General features: G+C 42.2%; 1 protein-coding gene across 7 annotated transcripts in view; it reads right to left on the reverse strand.

Annotated features, from left to right (window-relative positions):
• Window positions 1–20,548, reverse strand: part of pex11a (peroxisomal biogenesis factor 11 alpha) — a 132,718-nt gene that overhangs the window by 95,727 nt on the left and 16,443 nt on the right. The window contains exon 3 of one of the 7 annotated variants that reach the window (XR_011348657.1): window positions 19,663–19,881. The exons of the other annotated variants lie outside the window; for them this stretch is intronic. The gene's annotated coding sequence lies outside the window, so the exon portion shown is untranslated. Of the gene's footprint in view, window positions 1–19,662; window positions 19,882–20,548 lie in introns of those variants that run through there. 7 annotated transcript variants of the gene reach the window in all.

Here is a 20,548-nt window from a genome sequence, read left to right on the forward strand (position 1 = left end):
GTTATCGGATTCCATTGCCCTTTGTGTTCTTAGTGCTCACAACCTTTCTTGGTATTATGTGGGGTGAATCTACTTGACTGAAACTTGGATCTTAGGAAGTTGACATGGATCAGCTGTTCAGAACTTTACTGGTTGAACACAATTGCAAATGTTACCTTTTCTTCTATATGCCGAGCCCCGCCGTCACGGAAGATGAGGAAGTTCCTACTCCCACTGCTATTTCAATTGCCCACCACTAACCATGACCAGGTGTGCAGAGCTTCGATCTGATCCACTGGTTGTGAGGTCACTGCATTGCCTGCTGTTTATAGTTCAGCAACGTTGGATCCACCTTCCCATTCCTGGGTCATTGTACACATCACAGTACACTCTTTCAGATAACTGGAAGTGTGAATGAGGGAGGGTAAGAGGGTAGCACATATTTAACACTTCTAATATTTAGAAGCTTACAAATCAAGTGCTAGACCCAACCTCTTCCAGAAAAAAGGTAAATGGTTTAAATTTATAAGGACACTTGTGTAACACTTAGACTGTGACGATTTTTTAAAAAGCGATTAATTTGTGTTCTGTGACATTTGTAGTCTGATCTAGAATACCAGTAATTAAAGTCACTATTTTGATATCAACGGTTCTAATTCTTTTCTTTTCTTTGGCTTGGCTTCGCGGACGAAGATTTATGGAGGGGGTAAAAAGTCCACGTCAGCTGCAGGCTCGTTTGTGGCTGACAAGTCCGATGCGGGACAGGCAGACACGGTTGCAGTGCATCTTTTGAGGGGGAGGACGTGGAGGGGGAGGACGTGGAGGGGGAGGACGTGGAGGGGGAGGACGTGGAGGGGGAGGACGTGGACTTGTCCTCGGGCCTGCGCAAAGGAGCTTTTAGGTGGAGTGCAGTGCGCGCAGTACTGGCCCCACCCTTTACACCCATGGTTCGTGTGCCATGGCCGAGCAAGCTGGGACGTGGCAGCGAGGTCCTTGGGTCGTAGGTTTTATATTGGAGTGGCCTTCTCCTATGCAGGTTTTTTACCCGGGCTGGAGGGGCCTGCCTCCCCTCCTAGGTCGGTCCATTCTGCCCGGACCGGGGCCGAGGCCGCCGCAGCTCACCCTGTGCCTGGACTAGGGCCGCCGCCTCCCACTCTCTGCCCGGATCGGGGCCTCCGCCTGCCCCACTCAACCGAGGCCGGGGCCGCCGTCTCCCCCTTGCTCCTGCCCGGATCGGGGCCGCCGCCGCCGCCTACCCTTCGCCCGGACCGGGGCCGGGGCCGCTGCTGCTCTCCCTGTGCCCGGACTGGGGCTGCCGCCTCCCACTCCCTGCCCGGACCGGGGCCTCCGCCTGCCTCACTCGACCATTTGAAGGGAGGGTGGCGCTGGCAGGGTCCTGTCATCGGGGGGGAGGGTGGTGCTGGCAGTGACCTGATGATGAGAGCTTCTAATTAAATATTGGTCATTGGGACAAAATAATCAGTCTCGACCACAACAGCTGTTTCCAACATCTGCAGTGCTCCACTTCTCAACTGTTCCCACTCTCTGTCCTTCATGATCCAGGAACACAGTAAAAAAAATCAAGGATTGCTTTTAAAAGCCATCTTTCACTGCAAATACACTATCAAAATAGATGCAATGTTCAAATAAAGCTGGTGAGAGCACAGTAACAAGTCCCTGAATCTGTCGCTTCTCTGCTGATGTGGCCAAGGTTTATGTGACAACCTGCTCAGAAAAGAAAACATAATGTGGAAGGAGGGAGAGGAAGAAAAGACGAGGAAGAATAAGTCAAGAGGCAGCAATGTTTCATATTGTGCGAGTACAAGTTAGAACTGGCTGATTTATTCCAGGCTGTTCCCAAACATAATTGAAACTCTGCACTTGTCATAACAGCAAAAGCAGGCTTGAGTTTCAATGGGATTAAAAGAATTAAAACAAGACTTTGCTTTGCCATATAAGGGTAGGGTTATGGGCACTTGCTGCACGATATTTTATTTTTAAAAAAGACCTGCAGCACAGCTTTTAAACCACTTTACCTTGCATGCTCACATAAAATTTCAGACTTAAAAATGTACAAGCTTTGCTTGAGCTTGCTGGATCACAGTTTATTTTTGATTTCAGATTTATTGTCGAGTACATACATGATATCACATACAACCTTGAGATTCCTTTCTCATGGGGGAGCAGCAGAATTACTCCTAATTGGTAGTGCAACAATTAACTGTACACAGCGTAAAATATGTAAGCAAATAAAGAATTGTAAACGGGTAACAAATGTAAACAAATGTGCAATACAGAGAAAACAAGAAAATCAATAAAGTGCACAAGTAAGAGTCCAAAATGAGTCTCTGATGGAGTCGGATGGTGGAGGGAGAGCAGCTGTTCCTGAACCTGGTGGTGCGAGTCTTGTGGCACCGACACCTCTTTCCTAATCTCAGCTAGTCCATGGTCTTCACATGAAGCAACTCAAACTCTATCCTTCCTACCCTAAAAATCAAGATGTTTTTAACATTGGACAATTAAATTACACACTAATTTGAACTGACAGTATTACTGGAGTACTAACATATCAGGGCTAAGTTTATTCACAGCAGTGAAGGTTCAAACATTGCCTTTGGCGCAGATTACTGTTAACTTGTAATATTTAAGCAACAGAGATTGACAGAAATAATCTCAGTGATGTGATAATTTATTTTTTCAGTGTTAATAGCTCTGTCAAATTCTATTAATACACTTATTCATTACAAAGCTGGTTAGAAAAATGTGAACTCTACCAACAAGAAGTTAGGAGTAAAACTGCGATTAAAGTAAAAACAAAATGCTGGAGAAACTCAGCAGATCCGTCAGCGCACTTTATATGGCAAAGATACAGAAGCAACGTTTTGGGCTTGAGCCCTTCATCAAGGTACGAACAAAATGTGGACAGGAGCCCAAACAAAAGGGGTAGTGGGGGCTCTTGATGAAGGGCTCAAGCCCAAAACATTGGTTCTGTATCTTTATCTTTGCTACATAAAGGTCGCTGTTTGACCTGCTGAATTTCTCCAGCGTTGTTGATTTTACCAACAAGAAGTTAATGTAGCAGACAAATCCATCCCTTTTTGGGAAGGAAATACAGAAGGGACTAGAACCAATATTGAAACTTGCTAGTCCATTTAATCAGATAGAGCCAAAGTCTCCCTTTATGCACAGACCAAGAGAGATTTCATATATTTCAAAAAATTTGAATAGGCACAATGGGTACAAGCTAATTATTTTCCAGAATGAATTGCGGGTCGTTTTGTTATAACAGACGGAAGGAACAAAATGCACTTTAAAAGTTGCATTCAAACATCTGGATGCATCGACTAATCACGTCTGTCTTTAAAAATAGTGTTGGATACAATGGGCAGAACATAAATAGAACTGCAGAACGTTTTTCATTGAATTTGTCTTGGAAATTGTCAAGCAATATGTACAACATCAAGTATCATGCCTTCCAATACATTTTTCACTACTTATGATAAAGTACATTTTGCTTCCAATATTTTATTCTGTTTAATAAAAGGACAACACTCTTGTTTTTTCTTCATAATCCTACACTTTACCACACACTCTGTGATTATCTGTAACATTACACCTGTCCTTCTGTTTTATTTTTCACTACCTGCTGTACTTAAGTATGGCTGGACTTAACTGGATAGCAAACAAAGCAGTTTTTCACTCTATCCTGGCACATATAACAATAAAAAATATCCATTCAATTCATTGAATCTTGAGGTAGCAAGGCGTAGAAACAAGTCCACATCAGCACCAAACACATACTTATATTTACATTTTTAAAAATTTTAGACATACAGCATGATGACAGGCCATTTTGGCCCTTAAGTCTGTGCCACCCAATTTACACCCCATTAACCTGTGTCTCAGTAGGTCCTGAACAGTGGGAGGAAGCCAAAGCCCCCAGAGAAAAGCCACACAGACACGGGGAGAAAGTACAAACAGCACAGGATTCGAACCCCGGTCCCAATCACTGCTGCTGTAAGGGTGTTGACCTTTTAGGGTGAAACATATATGTCTGCAGACACTTTGATTGATTCAACATTCTTTTATTATCATGTAAGAAAACAGATGTAATATTACACAAAATTGCATTTAGTCTGTTGCATAGCAAAAATTCACCAACTCCAGAAATTTCCAGGTGCCCCTTACAGTCAGAGAAAGAGACTCCCTTCAGAGACACTGAGTGTCCGTGGATTCACCTCCAGCACTCCTCTTGCCTCTGCAGCCACACAGACTTCAGCCCACACCATTGACAATGTGAGCTCAAGTTCCAAACCTCCAACACGGTCAGGAAGCTTTCAGTGCCAGAGGCCCTCTGGGAGTTCCTCCTGCCCTCGCCATCCTCACACATCACTATTCCGATACCTGGTGTTCCTTCAGCCATTCTCGAGCAGTCCGTAGCCTGGGGTGAGTCCTTTGTTGGCAAGTTGCTAGCAGCCTAAGTAGCTTCCTCATCTCGAGATGGCAACAACTCTCTGCATGTGTGTTCTTCAGCCACAGAGCCCCTCACTGGTCCTCCACCATGGTCACAGTCCCATAGGGTCATCTCCTCTGTTTCTTTCTCAAAATGGGGTTGTTCTCTCAGTTTTATGGTGCCCCGCGCCAGTCCTCTGCTTCCCCGGAGACTACACCCCCTCGAAGCCGCTGCTAGCACAGGTGGCACCATCTTGGGCCCAGACCCCTCAAACTCAGGATTTTAAAATAAACCACCATTGGCTACTTAACAGGTTGATTAAAGCCTGTACAGAGCCATGGGTAGTTGGACTGGGAGGTAGGACCTCGTGGAGAAGGACCGTGTCTACACTCCCCGCTCTGCATCAGTAGTGGCAAAAATACTGGAGGAACTCAGCAGGTCACACAGCGTCCATGAGCAGGTAAAGATACGTAACCAACGTTTCGTTCCTGAGCCCTTCATCAAGGTGTGAGCATAAAGCAGGAAGGCGTCTGAATAAATCAGCTGGGGAAGGAGGGAAGAAAGGCTGGGGGAGGAGTACAGACCAACAGGCAAAAGGCCATCGTTGGATATGGATTGGAGGACAAGAGAGGAAAGGATTGATCAGGGGAGGGGGTGGCTCTGTGAATGCGGAACTGAAGGATGGAAAGGGAAAGAACTAGAGGAAAGGTGACAAAGGAATAGGGAGAGATGGGGCTAATGAAAATCAGAAAAGTAGATGTTAATGCCATCTGGTTGGAATATGAGGTGTTGTTCCTCCTGTTTGCTGGTGTTCTCATTCAGGCAGGGTTTGAGAGAATGGAGATAGACATATCAGCATGGGAAAAGGGTGGAGAATTGAAATGGGTTGCCCTGGGGAAATCCCCATTGATACAGCAGACAGAGGGAAGGTACACCTCCCAGTCTGCGTCTAGTCTCTCTGTCTCTTTGGCTTGGCTTCGCGGACGAAGATTTATGGAGGGGGTAAAAAGTCCACGTCAGCTGCAGACTCGTTTGTGGCTGACAAGTCCGATGCGGGACAGGCAGACACGATTGCAGCGGTTGCAGGGGAAAATTGGCTGGTTGGGGATGGGTGTTGGGTTTTTCCTCCTTTGCCTTTTGTCAGTGAGGTAGGCTCTGCAGTCTTCTTCAAAGGAGGTTGCTGCCCGCCAAACTGTGAGGCGCCAAGATGCACGGTTTGAGGCGATATCAGCCCACTGGCGGTGGTCAATGTGGCAGGCACCAAGAGATTTCTTTAGGCAGTCCTTGTACCTTTTCTTTGGTGCACCTCTGTCACGGTGGCCAGTGGAGAGCTCGCCATATAACACGATCTTGGGAAGGCGATGGTCCTCCATTCTGGAGACGTGACCCATCCAGCGCAGCTGGATCTTCAGCAGCGTGGACTCGATGCTGTCGGCCTCTGCCATCTCGAGTACTTCGACGTTAGGGATGTAAGCGCTCCAATGGATGTTGAGGATGGAGCGGAGACAACGCTGGTGGAAGCGTTCTAGGAGCCGTAGGTGGTGCCGGTAGAGGACCCATGATTCGGAGCCGAACAGGAGTGTGGGTATGACAACGGCTCTGTATACGCTTATCTTTGTGAGGTTTTTCAGTTGGTTGTTTTTCCAGACTCTTTTGTGTAGTCTTCCAAAGGCGCTATTTGCCTTGGCGAGTCTGTTGTCTATCTCATTGTCGATCCTTGCATCTGATGAAATGGTGCAGCCGAGATAGGTAAACTGGTTGACTGTTTTGAGTTTTGTGTGCCCGATGGAGATGTGGGGGGGCTGGTAATCATGGTGGGGAGCTGGCTGATGGAGGACCTCAGTTTTCTTCAGGCTGACTTCCAGGCCAAACATTTTGGCAGTTTCCACAAAGCAGGACGTCAAGCGCTGAAGAGCTGGCTCTGAATGGGCAACTAAAGCGGCATCGTCTGCAAAGAGTAGTTCACGGACAAGTTTCTCTTGTGTCTTGGTGTGAGCTTGCAGGCGCCTCAGATTGAAGAGACTGCCATCCGTGCGGTACCGGATGTAAACAGCGTCTTCATTGTTGGGGTCTTTCATGGCTTTGGCAAATACTAGAGCGCATCGGATGTCCCCCAAAGTTCCTCAACATGATTATCCAACTGCACGAAAACCAACAAGGTCGGGTCAGATACAGCAATGAGTTCTCTGAACCCTTCTCCATTAACAATGGCGTGAAGCAAGGGAGTCTCTCTGTAATGCATGTCGAAAGAACCAAAGACTTGTTGATCTAAACCAAGGCTTTTATTAACTAAAAGACTGGAGCATATCACAAATAGATCAACCAGTCCAGAATGACCTGGTCTGGCTAGGAGCAATCCTTTAAGACCTGCCAATCACAGTCATCCTACACGACCATCTGTACATATGTACATATACACATTGGTGATAGAATCTGTACTATCACACTCTCCAATGTGGGGGTGGCCACAACGGGTGCACCGGCTGCAGCAGACGACCCCTACAGATTCACAAGTGGAAGGACGGGTTGGGGCCCTGAACAGTGACGTGGGAGGAGGCATGTTCCCCAAAAGACTTCCTAACACATTTGCAGCATGCGTGCAATAGTTAATACTGCATTGTACAAACTTAAATCGTTTAAAAACTGCTTGATAGAATGTTACTTTTATAATCACACAATCTTTTCAATCTTATGACTTTTAGAAGGTGTTGTTGTTCAGAGAAAGGAAAAAGCATTCCTGGTTCTGTACTATTTTTATCATTGAAATGACTTTCCAAACCTTGATCAACTTGCATTGAGAAAAGTGCAGTTCAAACTAATCCAGATGCCAGAAATCTGGACCACCTGAGATCCCAGACTTTTCGAAAACTCTCAGACTTATAAAATTTAGCGTGCATGTGGAAGTGCCACAGATGCACAGCAGCATTTTTCTTTTTCTTGAAATCTACTCATTTTGTTAAATGAAGCATGCTGCATTTACTAATGAATAAACTATCAAAATTTACCTGTTTGTCTTTTCTTTCTTTCTTCTTAAATTTGAATTTTAAAAGTACTGCCTGAGAATCCAGAAAATCCAAAAATTCGGAGTGACCCAATCCGGATTTTCAGACTTCTTCTAATTTACAATTGATGTGACATGTATATGATACAATTTGATTTATGTTATCATTAGTTTATCTTGTAAAACTCAATAAACATTTTAAAAAGAAGGAAATACCTTTCCTTGTTGTGATGTCATTGCTCAAATATCTAATTATCCTTGGAATTGGGAGAGGCAGAGAGGCATGGTTAGGGGATAAAGAAGGCCATTTGCAAGTACAATGTTTCTTCTGGGGAGGAAAAGAGGCCAAAAATAAAATTATGAGACAATCTGGCAAGGAAAAGGAAACTATGCCAGTGTGCAAGGAAACAGTCAAAATAGAAAAGCAAAACACATTTTTTAATTCAAACCTCTGAGTCTATCTTAGGTTGGCTCCTTGAACTATAAAAATAAATCAATTGCTTCAATACAGAAGAAAATTTAAATTTCTAACAAAAAGCCAGCCATTCTTCTGTTGCCTCATGGGTGGCTGCAGGGGCCATGTGGCTATTCCTGCTCTTAATTCATATGATCTTAACACATGCTACATTAGACCAGCCATTCTCAACCTTTTTTGGCTATGGCGCCCCTAGGACTCTGCTCAAGGTTCATGGGCCCCCTTCCCTGTGACGCAGTGAAGTTTCTTCCATATTTCTCTCTTACCGACTATAGTAAAAGGACAAAAATCTGGACTCCCCAACATTATAAATTTAGTGGGCTTTTGTGTGCGGGCATGTGTAAGCACCACAAATGCAGAGCAGCAACAAGCGTCCACACTTAATATACAAAATATTATCATGAAGAAATTCATTGGAAAACTGTATTTTTCTTTTACATTGTTCATCTTTAAACATTATTTCAAGCATTGCATGCTTTTTTTGTAGTGAACTTTTTTTTGTCGTGTTGAAATTATTTTTCTTTAAAACTGCACATTTTGATAAATGAAGATTGCTGTATTTACTAATGAATAAACTATCAAAAAGTACCTGTTCATCTCTTCTTTATTCCTCCTTAACTTTGAATTTTAAATGTACTGCCCAAGAATCCAAAAAATCCGGACCCACCCAATCCCCGAGCAGTCCGGATTTTATGACTTTTACTGTACATAATAATTTTTAAAAATTTTGTTATGTGAGGTGAAAAGAAAGAAAAAGGTGCTACTTAAATGTGCTGTGACCCCCCTCCTCCCCCAGTGGGGGTGGGAGCTGTTCAGAATGGCTGCTGTGGACAAGCATCATTGTAATGCCTTGAACGTGCTTGCGGATTTAGAATGTAGTTCAGCCATTGCAACAGTTGCCTTGTCACATTGGCATTAAGTGCTTTATAGGTTTCCTTTGAAGCTGGTTCTTGAAGAATGCACACATTTGGCCAATTGGAACAAGTTTTGAAGTTACCTTTTGGGATCCGTGGCCAACTTTGTAAAGATGCACTGGGTAAAAGATTTTTCTTGCTGGGTCCATGTCAGAAAAGTAAAGAGAACTTTTCAAAATACTCAACCCTTAAAGCACAAAGTAATTGGGATAACCACAGTGGAGGGGGAGAGTGAAGAGATGGGAATTTGTCAGGGTATTCTTTCCAAAAGGCCAGGATACATGCTGAATAAATTTGTTAGTAAATTATGTTCTCAACTCTTGACTATGATTAAGATTGAATCCACCATTCCACACTTCTCCTCTTATTGACACACCAGCTTAAAAACCTGTGGCTTTTTTAAAAACTAAACTCCTTCAGGCAATATCCATGTTCTCCATCACAAATGATATCCAGAACTAGAAACGTGAAGATTTCTAATTGTGCTTCTATGTCTATGATGGCGAAATACCTGTCCTTTAACTAAATATGAAAGCTGGCAGCATAATTGGTAGGCTCACAAACTCTTTGTTGACCACTGAATGCATTTCCCTCACCAGCCACGTTCTCAGGCATAACCAAATAATTTCCATCCTTGAGATCTTATCAGAGTAAAACTTCACATTCTCCATAAAGACTACCTACTTTTGCCTCCGGCTCAACCCATCTGTTTCTAAAATCCTGCAACCTTTCTTGAAATGGTTTTCAAACTCATCCAGTGCTCAAATACTTATTAAATCACCTACCTGGACTAGTTTTATTCATCACCTTTGACCTAAAGGTGTCCTGGTCAACTGAAATACAGATAATAACATTCTTGCATTCAAATCCCTTAATGTCTCACCCTTCTGTGTCTCTGTAATCTCTCTATTCCCAAAATGTTTCACCTATCACCTGCCAACTCATTTACCTACACCTCGATCCCATCTTTTTATATCGTCTTGATCTTTTTAAAACATTGAGGATCCATTGATTGCAACTGAAGGAGTGATGACAAAATTTGTAAGCTGGGAAATGCTGCAACAGACTGGTTCTTTAAAGTAAAATATATATTTTGATTTCATTTGCATTAATTTGCTGGTAAGGAGATAAACTGATATTACTTTATAATTACTATTAGATTAGACTAGAGAAGAACAAAGCTACAAGGATAAAATCCAGCCACATTCAATTGTGGGTTGAAGTACCAAACTACCCCAACTTCTGTCTGACAGGCCTTCATGAGAAAGCAGGAGGAATGATCTAACTAACCTTTAGAACTACTGTAAAAACCCCTGATATCTGGCACTCATGGGAATTGGTAGATGCCGGATAAGTTTATTTTCCATTTGCTTAAGACGTTCTCTTGTAATGTCTAAATAATACATCTGCATTAAGAATAAACAGTTTAAAAGACAAAAATATTACACTGAACAAACTTCATTTGCCTGAACATATAAACCTTAAAGCATTTTACTCTTTTCAGTCACATTCTTTGAAAATATTTAACCGTCGCTGTATCTACAGGTGCCTCCCCCTCCATGAAGCCACCTCAAAGATGAACAATAACAAACAGATAATTACCCCCTCCCGCCACCCCAAGTTTACAGATAAAGCCTCTAACTGGGGTGACACTTGCTAAACAGGGATAAGGAGACCCCTAAAGAGAGTCGCCCCATCGGCGAGCGACATCATCCTGCGCTGTTTCACACAACTTTATTCAAACAGCTGTTTCAAGCAAAGCAGGGCGAAGACACTCAGCTGGCTGAACATTTGCTCCCATCTTCACCAAAAATTTGTGTGTCACTTCAGGGAACATATACTTTTACAATTTTAAACTTGTGCATTTTTACCTTTTATTTTATTCTTATAAATTTTAATTTTTAAAATGTATTTTCCTCTATTTGTTTTGCCGGTTGCTTGAATTCCAGATACCTGGGATTTAAATGGAGGGTTCAACTGCTTGGTGAAACTCTAGGGAATGACAAGATTGCTGGATATCAGTTAATATCTTTGACTGTCCATGGGTTCAATCAAATATACAGCAAAATCTTTTGCTGAATAATGCAAGCAGAAGTGCCACATTGGTGGTAGCATTGTGCACTTTAGGCCAGCAATGAGTCACCATTCAGTGAAAGTCCAATGCTTTGCAAATACAGGAAAGATTAAAATCATCAATTTCCGACCTCTCCTGGATAAAGGATTATTTTCATTACTTTGTTCTTGATAGATGGACATTAGACGATTAAATGTCACAACAGGCACGTTCTTCTTGCTCTAACTTGTGTGGTCTGCAACTCTATTTCCAATTCTCTGATTTTATCTGACCCCTCAGTGCTATTTTTTCAAATATCTTCCACTTCAACTACATTTCCTGGAACAGGGACATGCTGGTTCTCTCTCATAAAAGGGCGTTCCCCAGAGAGGATCTGATGGAAACACATAAAATTATGAAAGGGATTGATTGATAAGATAGAGGCAAGTCAGTTGTTTGCACTGGTAGAGCTATAGGATTCGGGGGAGTAGATTCAGGTTGGAGATGAGGAAGAACTGCTTTTCTCAGGGAGTAGTGAAAATGTGGAATTCTCTGCCCAAGGAAGTAGTAGCGGCTGCCTCACTGAATACAGGTACTCCCTGACTTACAACCTACTCGACTTGCATCCATTCGCACATGCAACCAATTTTTAAAACATATATATATATATTTTTAAAATATACACAAATAAAAAAAAACATAACATTTACATGGTTTATGTTATATTTGACAAACTATAACAGAAATACAGGTCATGCAAGAGACAAAATGCATATTTAACCTGTTAGATGGGCGCGGTCATCTCGATTCCTGTGCGTATGCATGAGTCTTTCGTTGGTGGGTTCATGTACTGAAGTTCGATTAGCACATGCATGGCTGGTTCACGTACTGGAGTTCGATTGGCGCACGCACGGTGGGTTCACAAATTGGAAATGGGTTGGCGCATGCGCGAGTGTTAAGGGTGTGAAGTCAATTTTGTTTGGGCGCTTAACCAAACTCCAATTTACGAACCCACTGTGTATTCGCCAACCAAAGACTCATACATGCGTTCAGGTATCAAGATGGCCACGCCAAGCCGATAGACCCCGAAACACCAACTAACACGGAAGGTACGCACATTTTGGCTCTTACATACCCTGTATTCCTGTTATAGTTTGTCAAATACAACAAAAAACTATGAAGTAAAAATGATTTGATTAAAAAGTTTGCTTCAAGACTTCGGTACTCCATGCATGAAGGCAAAATTCCAACTTGCGTCCATTCCGAGATATGACCGATCCTTCGGTCCCAATTATGGTTGTAAGTTGGGGATGACCTGTATGTTCAAAAAGTAGATTAATTTAATGCAAAAAGGGAAGTTAAAGGTTATGGGGAAAAGGTAGTTAAGTGGCAGAAAAAACTGGATAGGCTGAATGGCCTACTCTTGCTGTTATTTCTAATGTTCCTACAACAAAGGCTGCTTGCTTTTGCAAAGGTGGCAAAGTTGGGGTGGGAGTGTGGTGAAAAAAATAAAGTAAATCACTGTGGCTAAAAGCTCCATTGCAAGAGCTCTCCCAGGATCTTTAAGAGATCCTAAAATGTGAAGGAGGAGAGTTTTTTTTTTAAAAACACGTTTAGAAAGAGACAAATGTCTGAATCTGAGCAGACTGTGGCATTCCCTTCGAACTGAATTGACAGTAAGCAATGTTGTTGATTTAACTATTCCACAAGGACCCACTGGAAGCCCTTAGTTTGTTCAATAAGCAGCGAACACGTTGCAAAATGCACGTAGTCCTTTCAAATGCGTGACGAAATCCCATATCTCTCTCTACTCTCCCATAATTTTGGTATCTCACAATCTGATTTTTGGTTTGTTTTGAATAACTTAACTCAATACATAACGCTTGCCCTGAGGGTGACTCCATTTGCCCATATTAGGTCCTTATCCTTCTATGCCCTGCAGTCTCAGGTCTTTCAAATGTAATTTAAATTTAGACATGCAGCACCATATAACAGGCTCTTTCAGCCCACAAGCCCGTGCCGCCCAATTACACCCAATTGACCTACACCCCCAAATGGCTTTAAGGGTGGGAGGAATCTAGAGCATCCGAGGAAAACCCACCACAGAAAAGGAGAGAATGTACAAAGTCCTTACAGACAGTGTGGGATTCAAACCCCAGTCCCAGTTGCTGGCGCTGTTAAAGCATTGTGCCAACCACGCTGCTCCATAATGATGTCATCTGACTCCACCAGCTCCTCTGGCAATGAGTTCCAGATATCTACCACTCTCTGGGTTAAATAAAATTTGGCCCTCAGATCTCCTTTGAAACTCCCTCCTGTCTCTCCTCATTAACTGAAATCCTTCAATCCAGGCTACATTTTGGAGAATCACCTCTGTGCCATCTCCAATGTAACAGCATGCTTCCAAAAGTGGGTGACCAGAACTGCATGCAACACTTCAAGGGCAGTCTAACCAGTGGACTGTAAAGTTATGTCATAACATCTCAACTTTTAAATTCTATGCCCTGACTAACAAAGGCATGACTTCTTCACCACTCTATCTGTGTTTCCCCTTTCAGGGAATACCGTATATTTTGGTGTACAAGTTGAGTCTTGAAACCCTCAAATTCTCTCAAAAATATATATGCTTTTGAGACCTCAAGTTCAGCTCAAAAAACTGCTGGACGCTGATTCAGCATACGTCGATCCTGAAAGCATCTCTCCATCGCCAGCACTTCCCGATACCTCCCCACTGTTGGGCATGCCATAACCCACCCAGACATTCTACAACCGTAGAGGCTGAAGTCACTGCTTCTACCTGGGAGCCTGAGGTCATCACTCCTGCTCGGTGGAACACCGCCGCTCCTGCTCGGTAGGCCGAGGTTCCCATTCCTGCCGGGAGAATGAAGTCGCCACTCCTACTCGGGAGAATTAGGTCACCGCTCCTGCCAGATAGGCCAAGGCTCCCATTCCTGCTGGGAGAATGAAGTCCCCGCTCCTGCACAGGTTGCTGTCGGGAGGCCCGGACAACCTGAAAATTGGGGGTCGACTTACAGGCCAATATATAATAAAACCATTAAAAGGAAGCTGGAAAAAAAGGGGATTGACTTGTTTACTGGTTGATTTGTACACTGAAATATACGGTATATACATGAAGCAATATTTTTCGTGCTGGTCCATATCGTACCGCTACGTCTTTGCAAAATGCATGACTTGTTGGAACAAAATTCCACCTGTCAATACTCTGCCCAAGCTTCCATCTGATCTATATCTTATTGTAACTTCCCATTTAACACCACTTGGTCCATAACCTGCTATGCCTTATCATTTGTAAATGGGAATAACCTCCTTGACTCCATTATTTGGTGCAAACATTCACTAAATCTTCAATCAACCTTCCTTGCTGCAGTCTCAACTTTTCCAGCCTAACCCGGTGGTTGAAATCTTTTACCCATAAAACATAGTTTATCACCTTCCACATAACCTCCATATCCTTGCTAACATTTGGACATGGACACAACATTGGGGATCATGGCTGGAAATTTGATTTTAAAATTTTCTATTTCATTCTCAGCATAGTAGAAGGAGATTCTGGTCATTTAAACCTGTACCGCCCAATTACACCCAAATTAACTGACAACACCATGTATTTTGGATGGTGGAAAGAATCTGGAGTACTCGAAGGAAACCCACGCAGGCACGGGAAGAATGTACAAACTCCTGACTGAAAGCAACTGATTTGAACCCAAGGTGCTGATACATTAACTGTTCCTGCAAAGGAGGTAATTAGAAGCAAAATGTTATCAGGGAGATAGGGAAATAACCCCCATTCTTTGAGCCATCTCTCCTCATTCTGACCCATAACCCAAAACAAAATTAAAACTTATTTATTTTTACTTAAATCTGCATTGAGTTGACTTGGATGCAAGGTTGAGTTATAATTGTAGTCAAGGCTTTTTGAGGTCACCAATTATCCTTTGCCATAACACATTAAATCTAAGGAAGGCTGTGAAATTGTAGGTGGGGTGTGGGGTTTAAGAAGTAAAACACGAAAATCTGCAGACACCATGGTTGAAGTAAAAACGATGCTGGAGAAACTCAGCAGATATGGCAAAGGTAAAGATATATGACTGACATTTTGGACCTGAGCCCTCATCAAGGTATGGAAAAATGTTGGCAGGCATCTGAACAAAAAGGTGAGGTAGGTTGGGGGGAGGGAGAGGGGGAAGGAACATGTTCCCAAAGCCAGGTGGTAATAGGCGAAGAAAGGAGGGAGGGCACAGCAGCAAGCAGGAGGAGGAGATGAAATGAGAGGGAAGGGGAAGGAGAGCTGACGGAAAGAAGACAGGAAGAAGGGAAGGGAGGGAGAAAGGAGAGTTGGTTAGCAGAAACCAGCCACATTAATCAGCAGCCCACCTGGTGGACAGGGTTAAAGATCAGCCCGCCCCATGTTCAATCGCTTAAGGCAGAGACACTTTGGTTCAAATCTCAGTAGTAATCCAAAATGAAACCAAAGGAATGTTGCTGGCCATTGAGCTATAAACATACCATACAATATTTTTTATCAACATGATTAGCAGGGATTTAAAGTTCATATTTTTGCATACTATTCTATCTCGTAGAATATTTAAGTTGAACTGGTGTACTCCCCCAAACAGAGAACAGTCAAGACAGCCAACTCCATATCCTAGATGGTAAAAGATGGTCAACCACATCCAGTGATTGCTCCCTTCCTAATTCCGACTTCCACCTACTCCGTCTCAGTAGAGAACCCCTCTGCAGCCTCCTTCCTTTCTGTAGCTGTGATACTATCCCTAACCAGTAATGCCACTCCCCCCCCCCGCCTTTACCTCCCATCCTATTCCTTTAAAAACACATAAACCCTGGTACCTGCTTCAGCCCTTCCTCCAGCCAAGTCTCTGTAACAGCCACAACACTGTAGTTCCACGTACTGATTCATGCTCCAAGTTCATCCCCTTTATTCTTAGTAACTCCTATCATTGAAATAAATATTTTAACCCCCTAACTGGCTATATTTATGCCTGACCTTCCTCACAAACGTAGAACACATAGCATCATGCTTTTGACCTTCTCCCCTATTTTCTACACTCACATTCTCGTTCCCACCCCCCTGCTAAACCCTCCCCAACAACTCCAGCAAACCTGCCCTGCAGGATATTGATCCCTTTCCAATTCTGGTGCAGCCCATCCCTTTTGTACAGGTCAGACCTTCCCCAGAAGATTCCGATGATCCACAAATATGAGAGCCTGCCCCCTGCACCAACTCTTCAGCCACACAGTCATCTGCCACAACTTCCTATTCCTACACTCTCTGGCACATAGCACAGGCAGCAATCCCATTATTAACACCCTTGAAGTTCTGCTTTATCTTCTTACCCAACTCCCTAACATTATTTTTGTCACAGTGGCATGGTTAACATAGTGGTTAGTGCCACACTGTTACAGCACCAACAACTTGGGTTCAAATCAGGCACTAACTGTAAGGAGTTTGTACACTCTCCCTTCTGCGTGGGTTTCCTCTGGGTCCTTCCACCTTTCAAAATTGTACGGGGGGTGTAAGTCAATTGGGTGTGATTGGGCAGTACAGGCACATGGGTGAAAGTGCCTGTTACTGTGGTGCATGTCTAGTGGGGCGACTTGGGTTTGAATCCAGCACTCTGCAAGGTGCTCGTACGTTCTGACAGAACGCTCTCCTTACATTGAAGAATTAACAGTTAAAAACTGTCCAAAGTTGACATGCAGAACTATACCAGAAGATCATATTGACTTCTGCAAGTCCCTGCAGAGGAGAGTGAAGTCAGCAGAAAAGATCATGGGGGCTCACTTCCCACCATGAAGGACAACTTGATGCAGGCAAAAGGCAATAAACATTATGAAGGCCTCCACGCACCCCTCATTAACTGTTCTCCCTTCTGCCATCTGTCAGGAGGTGCTATTGCTTTGTCCTCTAAGCCATCAGACTCCTGAATTCCTAGAACATATGTGGATAGTTTACCATGGACTTTTACTGCACACATCTTAGTATTTTAATATTCCAATGGGTTTAACTTCTAACTTATATTTTTATAAATATGCTCCATGGCCCTGGAGAAACACTATTGCACTTTATCGTGCGAACATGGCATGAACAATAAAGGGGATTTGACTTCTCAAATGAAGTGCCTTGTAAAGGTGATGACGTATTATGTGGACAAATTGTTTAATCCTTCAGTGATAAATAATATTAATGATGATGTTTAAAAGTTATTTTTCATCACATTTAAATTAACTTGCTTCATGTTTTCTCAGAGGTAAAGCCATCATGTCTTTAAGAAGAACCCAAGATTCACAATCTGTTTTACAACTCAGGCATTTTGAAGTGTTAGCAATCAAAACATCCTTTCTGCAGAAGGGAAAATGCTCAAATAGGTAAACTGGGTGAGTTATTGTATTCGAAGGTCAGAGGTTAGACAACAGTGGGAGAGCAAGGTGATGGTCTCATCTATTGCATTAGGACAGGTGTAAACCACTCAGTCCCTCTTACCAGTGCCATCATTGAGCAATAATTATTGGTTTATTGGTATTTAACTCAAAAAGAGACAAGTACAAAAATAGATCTGTTACCTGGTGCAAAAATAAGAACAGACAAGGGTGGAAATGATAACAGAGATAATAAATGGAGACTAGCAAAGGCTGCAGAGAGAGGGTGGAGAGTGAAACATGATAAGGGACTAAGAATATTGAATATTCAGTTTGTCACATGTAAAGGAAGAATTGAAATCTGCAAGATCTGGTGATCTTGTATTTGGATGAGATTATCAAATTGGTAAAGGATCCGATTTCCTGGAAGACTGCATCCTCTAGTGGAATGTGAAGGAATTAATTTATTCTCCCATGACAAGGCATGCCTTTCCTTTCAACAGCCCTAACCATAGTCCATTATAGTAGATTTTCACATTCAAATATTTATACAGTTCTCATTTGAATATTACTATAACTGTAGTAATATTCCACGGCTGAATTTTTCATTTCAAGAAGATTATATGGTTTATTCTTTGTCAAAGACTGAATAGAGAGGAATTTTACTATTTCTATCTGGGTAGCAATTAAGCCACAACCAACTGCTTAGACCTCAAAGCATCATCCACTGAAATCAATGGAAACAACTTCAGGCACATAGATAGATCTAAATACATTTAAGGGCACTAAATCCAAAAGAAAGTCTAGAATTATTGAGAAAGGAATTCAGCTGGATCTTGGAAATAGTGCCATGTTATCCAACTAGATCTTGATGGGTCCAGTTATTTACATTGAGATTCAGTAGCCTGGCTCAATAGGTTAGTGCAGAATTCACAATTCTGCCAACTGGTGAAAGGTATACTAAGTTGTTATAGATTCTTAATTGCAAATACAAAGCAAAAATACTTCAGTTTGTGCAATATACTGTCTGTCAAAATAGAAGACTTAATGGAAATCAGTGAATTCCAGACTCCCGTGCAATTGTTGGTTCTTAGTTTTCAGGTTTGATAAGGACACAAAGCCTATTCCCAAGATCCATTTCAATCCTTGCCATTCTCCTTCGATAAGATTGTCCTATATCAGTCAGGTCTAATCTCCATTGTTGAAGCATTGCAGTTAGACCACTGGCTGCCATTTTCACCTTCTATTTTCCACATCAGCTGTTTGGATTTACAATTATTGGCATTGAGCCAATGAGGAACAGAGGACCATAGAATTGCTTGTTAATACAAGGACCCCATTTCCCAAGACCTAATTATTCAGGATTTTGTCTGAACCTGGACCTCTACTTTCCTCTTATTAACACAAGAGCATGCTACTAGTGATAGCTTCAGAATCTATTGTCTCATATTTCAAGACAAAAAGAAAAGGTCTTGGGAGGAAGGGCCACCCTTTTATGCATTCAAGCAAATCAGGTTTTTCTTTTTTAATCATAAAATCAAGATCAATGAAAATTTTGATTTTTCCTGCGTAGTGATGACCTTCATTATATGTAGTCAAAGCTTCAAATAGCATCTCACATTTTTCCTTCTCGCTTCTGCTGTGTGACGTGGTTTAAAATTGACCCATCGTGGATCCCTTAGCCACCCTTTCAGCCTAAAAACCAAATTCACTTTCTGCCACTTCGTATTGGTTCAGTCAAATCTCATGGGATCTTGGCATTTGACAACTTTTCCTCAATTTTTAACATTACATCTTTCCTTGGAATTACATTAGCCTTAGAACTCCCAGCTGCTACATTCTTCCTGTATTGATGTATGGCTGGTGGTGATGGACCATCACAAATGCAATGGAAAAAAGAATCAATGCAGCAGAAATGTGGTTTCTCAGAAGAATGCTATGAATATCATATACAGACAGGATAACAAATGAAGTTCTACAAAGAACTAAAACAAAACGTACATTACCTCAAAGAATCAGAAAATAGCAATCAAAATTCTTTGGATACATCATGCACAGAGATACATTGGAACATTTAGTTACAACTGGAGAGCTGGAAGGAAAAAGATACAGGCAATAAAATGATAGATGAATTAACATGGTTAGAAACAGGGAGGAAACAACTACTATTCGGAGGGTAAGAATGATGGATGGTAAGACATGATTGTCCATGCTGAACAACAAGGCACCTGAATGAACAAATACATTTCTAAAATAAATGGTTCAAAACACTTTAGAAAATAGCTCACTGTGGTGCTTTTAATGTCACAAACATCACAGGGTTGTTCCCAACCAAAAATAAATGACACAAAAAGACATGAAAGGATAGAACAGAGCCAGGTAGGTTTTTAAAATTATTTTAATCTAGAATGCAATGCAGTATTCAAAACAAAGCTGATGAACTAGTGGCACAAATCATTACACATCATAGAGGACTTTAACATGCATATAGATTGGGTGAATCAGGTAGGTCGTGGCAACCTTGAGATGGGCATCATACTGTAGAATGGCTTTCTAGAACAGCAGGTTACTGAATCTACAAGGGAACATGCCATCTTGAATCTGGCCCTGTACAATGAGACAGGTAAAATTAGTGATCTTGTCATCAGGGATCCTCTTGGAAAGCGGTTGCAATATAATAGAGTTGCACAAACGAACTGTCCAAATGTTTGGTCAAAAACCAGTGTATTATGCCTTAAAAAGGGAAATCAGAAGGGGATGAGGGAGGAATTGGTCAGTGTAGACTGGGAACACTGACTATATGATGGGAAAGTTTCGGAACAGTAGAAGACTTTCAGAGATTTTTCTTGGTGCTCAACAAAAGTATATTCCAGTTAGAAGCAAGGACAGCCAGAGTGGGGAAAGCCACATGTGGATAACTAAGGAAATAAAGGAAAGCATTACATTAACAGCCGCCAAGGGCAGTGGGAAACTAGAAGACAGGGATACTTTAAAAAGCAACAAAGAACCACAAAGTGAATAAAGAGAAGGCAGATTATGAAAAAAGATTGGTACAAAATATAAAAATGGACAGTAATTTTTTTATAACTAGATAAAGCGCAAAAGGGTGACAAAAGTGAAAATAGGTCCCTTGGAGGATGAGAAAGGGTAATTGGTATTGGGTGATGAGGAAATGGCAGAAACTTTAATTTACTATTTTCTATTGGAGGACATGTCTACCATGACATAATGCATTCCAGTGTACTGAAGTTGACACTTTGGTGATAATTTACCA

This window comes from Narcine bancroftii, chromosome 14, assembly GCF_036971445.1.
Source record: "Narcine bancroftii isolate sNarBan1 chromosome 14, sNarBan1.hap1, whole genome shotgun sequence".
NCBI lineage: Eukaryota > Metazoa > Chordata > Chondrichthyes > Torpediniformes > Narcinidae > Narcine > Narcine bancroftii.